Source organism: Humulus lupulus, chromosome 4, assembly GCF_963169125.1.
Source record: "Humulus lupulus chromosome 4, drHumLupu1.1, whole genome shotgun sequence".
In the NCBI taxonomy this organism is placed as follows: Eukaryota; Viridiplantae; Streptophyta; class Magnoliopsida; order Rosales; family Cannabaceae; genus Humulus; species Humulus lupulus.
The window spans coordinates 118,751,925-118,759,338 of record NC_084796.1 but is presented as its reverse complement, the minus strand read 5'-3'; positions in this window follow the sequence as shown (position 1 = coordinate 118,759,338).

Below are 7,414 nucleotides of genomic sequence, written 5' to 3'. Positions count from 1 at the left end.
TCAAGGAGAAGCATTTAGATGACCCACAATTGAGGTAGGTTAGAGCGGATGTCCTAGCTAGAATAGCTATGGACTATACGGTGTCAAGTATGGGCTTATTGAGATACATGGATCAGATTTGCGTTCCGATGGACACTGGGATTAGATGAGAGATTCTGGATGAATCTTCTACTACCCCTTATTCTCTTCATCCGGGTACCACGAAGATGTTCCACAATCTCGAAGCTTTGTATTGGTGGCCTGGGATGAAGAGGGATGTGACTGAGTATGTGGCAAGGTGCCTAACTTGTTAGCAGGTCAAGGCTGAGCATCAGAGGCTGGCAGGGTTGTTACAACCTCTGGATATCATAGAGTGGAAGTGGGAGGATATCATGATGGATTTTGTCGTAGGATTTCCCAGGATAGTGGGCCAGCATGATTCTATTTGGGTCATTGTGGACTGATATATGAAATCAACTCATTTTCTTCCAGTGAGGACGAATTACACAGTTCACCAGTATGCAGATATCTATGTGAGAGAGATAGTTTACCTTCATGGGACTCTGAGGTCTATCGTGTTTGATAGAGATCCTATCTTTACTTCCAAGTTTTGCAGAAGTTTGCAAAGGGCGATGGGTGCATAGCTGAAGTTATCACAACTTATTATCCTCAGACCGATGGTCAGTCTGAGAGGACTATCTAGATATTAGATGACATGTTGAGAGCACTTGTGTTGGACTTTGAAGGGTTCTGGAGTAAATATTTGCCTTTGATAGAATTTTCCTATAACAATAGCTACCAGTCTACCATTGGGGTAGCACCTTATGAGTTGCTATATGGTAGGAAGTGTAGATCACCCATTCATTGGGATGAGATGGGTGAGAGGAAATATTTAGGTCCTGACATAGTTCAGAGGATCACCGAGGGTATCGAGAAGATTAGAGCTTGGATGCTCACATCTCAAAGTAAACATAAGAGCTATTTAGACCCGAGGCAGAGGAACGTAGAGTTCCAGGTGGGAGACTATGTATTCCTTAGGGTTTCACCTCTGAGAAGGGTGAAGAAGTTCTGGAAGAAGGGCAAGTTGAGCCCTAGGTATATGGGACCGTTTGAGATTATGGAGAGCATCAGGCAGGTGGCATACAGGTTGGCTTTACCCCCTACACTGTCTAGTGTGCATAATGTATTCCATATTTCCATGTTGAGGAAGTATGTGTTAGATGGAACTCATGTACTGAGTTATGAGGATCTGGAACTGGAGGCAGACTTATCCTATGAAGAACAACTAGTTCAGATTCTAGACAAGAAGGACAAGGACCTGAGAAACAAAACTATACCTTTAGTAAAGGTATTATGGAGGAACAACAAGGTTGAGGAGGCGACTTGGGAGCTGAAGATAGATATGCAGGCTCAGTACCCCAAGCTCTTAAGGTAAAACTTTCAAGGACAAAATTTTTGTAAGGAGAGGATAGTTGTAATGTCCCAAAATTACCTAATAAGGCTTAGGGCCTTGATTAGGGGGCCAGGATGGCAATATATGGAATTATGTGCTTATTTGTTGTATTTAATTGTAATTATGTGGATTATGTGATAATATGACTAGTTGTGCATGTTTAAAGATATTAAATGTGCATGTGGGCCACTTCTTATTAGAAGGAAAATTATGATAATTTGGCCTGTTGCGGGCATAATTGTATATTTATGTGATATATGTGCGAGACCACATTATTATGTGGGTTTATTTGAGTTACTCGGCACGAGGCAATCCTAGGGAGCAAGTTAGCGGGAAAGTCACAATTAGGCTCAATAGCCGACTCGGGGCGAGTCAAGGGGTATTTTTGGTATTAGGCATTTAATGGGGTTATTGGGTAATGGAAATGAATAATTTGGTATATATTTGAAGTTAGTGAGTTTAATAGGGAATATTGGGGAATTTGACAATTTTTCCCTCAGGGACGTTTTTGGTACCCTGAGCCTCGGGATTAGCTTAAGTCACTTAAGCTTAGGAAACTAAAGACAAAAACATTTAGAAGCTGTCACTAACCGACCATTTCTCTCTCCTTCACTCTCTTTCTCTCAAAACAAAACTTCACTAAGTTAACCATTGAAGAACCAAGGGAATTTTTGTCTAGAAATCAGAGAATTGAAGCCTAAAACTTGGGGAATAAGTTCTGTTGCAGCTTGTGGTATCAATCATCAGTTGAGGTAGGTTTTAGATTGTGTTTTTGGCCATTGAATTTTGTGTTTTGCTTGCCTGTTTTGAAGAGTTTCGAACTTCTTAGCTTAAGAATTGAAAGTGTTATTTTGATGAGTTTTAAGGCTAGATTTTTGTTGGGTTTTGTTGCTGGGAAGATGTTAGAACTATTTTGGTAATTGAATTATGGTTTTGGGGTGAATTTTGATTTGTTTGGTTTGAGATTAGTTGCTGAAAAGTGTGAAAATTCTGGGTTTGAGGGGCAAAGTCGCGACCTTGTTCTTGAGGGGCCGCGACTTAGCTTGAACCCAGGGCTTTAGGAGGCCTCAGTCTGGGAGGCGCGCTGCGACTTACAAGGGCAAGTCATGGCCTGCATCCCTTGACAGAGGGGGGAAGACTCTCAGATAGAAGGGGCACGCCGCGACCCTTTCAGCCAGGTTGCGGCCCGCCTGGACATTTTGGCCTTGGGAAGCTTTTTAAATAGGGAACCTTTTCCTAGGGCTCGGGATCGATTCCACTACCCGGTTTAGTGAAACACGAGGCCCTGGAGGCTAGGACTCAGTATGGAAGCGTTTATTCGCTCGTTATTGATGGAATCCTATTTTATGGTTGTGATTAGGGTATCTCTAGGGGCTCGGAACCAGGATTATGCTTGAGGGTCGTTCTTATTTGCTCTTACTCGGACCCGAGGTAAGAAAACTGCATCCAATACGTGTTATATGTGATTAGGGCTAGGCTCGACTGTTATCAATTATCTTGACTAGGGCTTGGGCCCCGAGGACATTTATAATTAAGCTTTTGCTTCACATGCTGGTTGATATCTGCTTAAGTGCTTTATGATTGTTGTATGAATTCCGTTGTTTGGGCATGAGGCCCCATTAAATAAGTATGATTAGTATCGTGAGAATGGTTATTCAATGGTATTATGTGATTAACATGCATGCATGCTTATTTGTTGGGATATGCCTATCCATATCTGTTTTGTATTCCTGGGTCAGGGCTTGAGTCATTAGTCAAGCACGAAAATAGTGCGTTGCGCGCTGGCCGAAAGGCTTAGGTCTGAACCAGCAACGTATTATTATGTTGGTTAACCCTATGGTCGATGAAACATTAAATCGCTAGGTACGTTGGACTAGCTCTACGACTAGTTACTCAAGGCGAAGGGCAAAGGCCCAAGGTGACTCTATGGTCATGTAGCTTGGGCATAGGGCCCCGGGATTGACTCTATGGTCGATTGTTTAGGGCTGCGGCCTAAAATTGGTCCAATGACCACTTGTAACTAAATGACGATATGTTTAGGTTATTACTACTGGACGTGCTAGGTAAGTATCTGGAAGTTTATATTATCTGTTTATGCACATGTTGAGTTTTCTTGCTGAGCCTTGGCTCACGGGTGCTTTGTGGTGTAGGTAAGGGAAAAGGAAAGCTTGACCAACCATGAGTTGGAGAGCTTCGGTTACGGCGTGTATATATGCGGCTGCTTGACCACCACGGCTAGGGATATCTCAGAGGAACTAGGGTTATAGCCCTGTTTTTTCCGCTTAGGCTGGCTGAATGTAATTTTGATGAATATTCACCTTTATAAAAGTTTGGTTGTAATATTTTGGGATCCCATAAATGTTTGAATCTTTTCAAATAAAATTCAATGGTTCAATTGACCAAAATTTTAACCCTAACCCTTGACATTAATCTTAGTTACATGTCTTAAGCCAAATGACTTGGTTAGCATGTCTGACACAATTTAAAGTACACATTGTAACGATCCTGGATTAGGAGGACGTTACAACCAGTCTACAATTAACATTGCTCATAACCCAATCCATAATGATATAACATAGCACGTGGAGATGAATCATCACTTTATCAAGGAGAAAATTGATGCATGTGTTATCAAAATTAGATAAGTGCATAGAGACCAACAACTGACAAACATTCTTACCAAGGGATTATCTAAAAAAGATATTTGATTTCCTTACACACAAGCTTGAAGGGGAGTATTGACATATAGGAAATTGAGTATATTAATTGTATATATATTTAGTTTCTATATTTAAAAATTGATATGATTTTGTATTTATGTTAGAATATCGTGCAAAGCCTATATATTCGTAACATATTCATCTTAATAAAAATATTTTCCTACCATTTTTCTGAATTTCTTCAAAGGACATGCATCACCAGAAGGTGTTTTATGATAAGAACAAGGATGCGAAGGTGCAACAAGAGTCAAAATACAGTTTGTACATTTTTTCCTCGACATTACAATATTGGGTGTACGACGGCAGTCAGTAGGTTGCACATGAGTATGTTCTGATCTCTGGAAATATGGTCCCGAGGATGCTTAGTTGGTTGCACTAGAAGAATGAGGATGTCACCAAGTCTACGATTTCATAAATGTTCTCGAAGAGCACCGTAAGTTATTTTTTATTGACGATAAGTAGTTATGTTGACTCATATGAATATATTTTATGATAATTTGACTTAAATCTATGTTTTATGTTGGTTGTAGTTGATCATGTTACTCTTGTTGAAGCCCCAACCAGTAGAGGTGGAATATTGTGATGTCCTGAAAGAGGGTGATGCTCCTCTCTATCACGGGCTTGGCCATCACCCTGAGGAGACTGATGGGGATGATGAGACAACCCTATATTTTGAGAAAGTGGTCGAGAATGTGTCTCAGGTTTCCAAGGAAATACATATATTCAATGATGCTTGCCCTGAGGAGGAGGAGGTTGCGGGTCCTTCCCCTCCCTCAGCCCCAGGCCCAACCCCAGCCCCTATTGTAGCTGATATCAGAGAGATGGTACTGAGGTTGGAGAGAGTCGAAGATCGACAGGAGACCATCCTCAAGAATTAGTCTATCATCATGGACATAGGAAGTCATATTCTAACATTTATATAAGAGCGACTGAGACACCTAGGGGCGATGCAACAGATTTAGACTCAGACTCATTGTATATGACAGATGATTTTGAAGTTGATGAGTCATCCACTCCTACGATGGTTGTTGTCACACTAGATCTTGCAACTCCGGGTGTAGCTATTGTCAACCCTCAAGAGGTGGCTGGGGTTGAATTAAAGAGGAAAAGACGTCACCCTGATTGGTTTCAAGACTACTGTGATTCAACGAGAAAGAGATCTCATGGTGATGCTGCTATTCGCATCAAATGCAACATCACATAGCATGCGACCACCATACTTCATCTTCAAGAAAGTGTCATCCACACATTGTTGGAAATGTGCCCTGAAAGCATATGTAGTAGACATTGTTTTATGAAATAAATAAATGAATTGAATTTGTTATGCATATATTTTATGAACTATATTATTCTGTGATAATATTAAGTAAATATCAGGAAAATTCCTAAGTTCAAATATGTGATCTCAAACACGTATTGGTACGGGAGGATTGTGTTTGAGATAAATGAACTTGAATAGTTCGCAGTAAAATAAAGTTATGGAATCTTTAGATTAATTACTGCAAGTACGGTCCACTAGTATTATGAATACATGTGATCTAGATCCGGATCACTAGTGTGGTAGGACACTTTAGTGGAGGTGCTTTATATATTAGAGAATATATAGAACTGGACTAGATATGTTTATTAATACTTAGTTAAATACCGTTTCAAAGTGTTAATTAAATATATCAACTAATGATCATATACAAATAGATCTTAATCCTGAAGTTACTATGAACTCCTGTTTATGTTATATGAGTTCTTTGATTCACTTGTTAGGGTTTGTCAGAATGATCAAGCTAGAAACTTTTGTTTTGGGAACTCATTAATGTAGATAGCTGGGGACATAGTATATAGATATGGAATCTATGCCATATCGCAAGAGATTGAATGATGGTTCTCTTCAGGGTTGATTTTTGGGACTGAAAGGTTATTGAGCTCAAATTCATAATTTAGTTATGAATTAACCTTCACTAGTAAAGTCAATGGTATTTAAGGAAACAAGAGATAATTGAAAGGGTAAAACGATAATTTTATTCCCGATTAATTATGAACCATTATTAGAGGGTCAAGTTGTATGCAATGATTATATCTGTTTACCCAAAAAACGACTGCTGATGATGTGGCAGGGATTTCTCACACGTGGTTGACACGTGGTAGAAGTGCTGTTCGACTATCGACCAGAGGCACATCGCTTCGTAAGGGCTTAACTTTTAGATACGACCAGGCTGGTCGTATAATTTGATTTGTTTCCTTCTAAGATTGTAATCTTATAATAATTGCATTGAATATTTCCTCATTATTACCTTGATACGCAGTTATTAAGGAAAGATATGGCCCGTTGGCCTGTGTAACCCTCCTTGAGCTTATAAATATGCATGAAATAGCTCAAGGAGGGGACTTTTTTGATCCCTGAATCTTTTTGCTAAGACAGAGAGAGAAAGAGAAGTGTAATTATCCATCGTTTCATTGTATTTCTTCCAAGGTTTGTGAAACTCAAGAACCCTAGTTCTTTGATCACGACTTTGAGATTCAATATTAATAATAACACTAAGTGGATGTAGGTCATTACCATTCTTTGGGGTTGAACCACTATAAACTTCTTTTCCATTGGATTAAATTCTTAATTGTCATCTTATCTTTTGTCGTACATTTGACTCCGTGTCATTGGCCAAATCAAGGGTCAACATTCTGGTGCTTTCATTGAGATTTTGACAAAAAACTGTGAGAAAATTTAATGGCGAAAACATCCAAGAAGACTGGACAGGCTACTGGCGTTGCACCATCCCAACCTCCTCCCCCAAATGTGGCCAAGAATGAGCCACATTTGGAGTTTGATGAGGAGGAGTTAGATTCCGAAACACAGAGGGAAACGCTAGGAGTGCTGCAAGATGAGTTGGCTAATCTGAGGGCCAATCAGGAGAGTGCTGCAGAGATGATGGCGCTACAGCAAAGAGAAATAGAACGCCAGCACAAGGAGCTGAGTGAGCGGTAGGCAGAAATGGATCGTCGGCAGAGGGATGCCATGGCCGCCCTTGAAGCAGCCATCCAACTGGCTAGGAGTCAGGCTGTGCCAACCTCCCAGCCAGATCAGCCACCGAATGTGCCACCTCAAAGAGGTCCCAATCCAAGCCCTCCGCTCCAGCCAGCAAGCCCTCAAAGGCTGGAGCAGCCGCCTGTGGCTCAGGATGATGTCCCACCTAGGGATCCTGAGCAGTAGCCTCCATCTCAGGCTAGTCAAGGCAATCCCCAGAGCCCGAGGCAGAATAGGGCCAGGCAA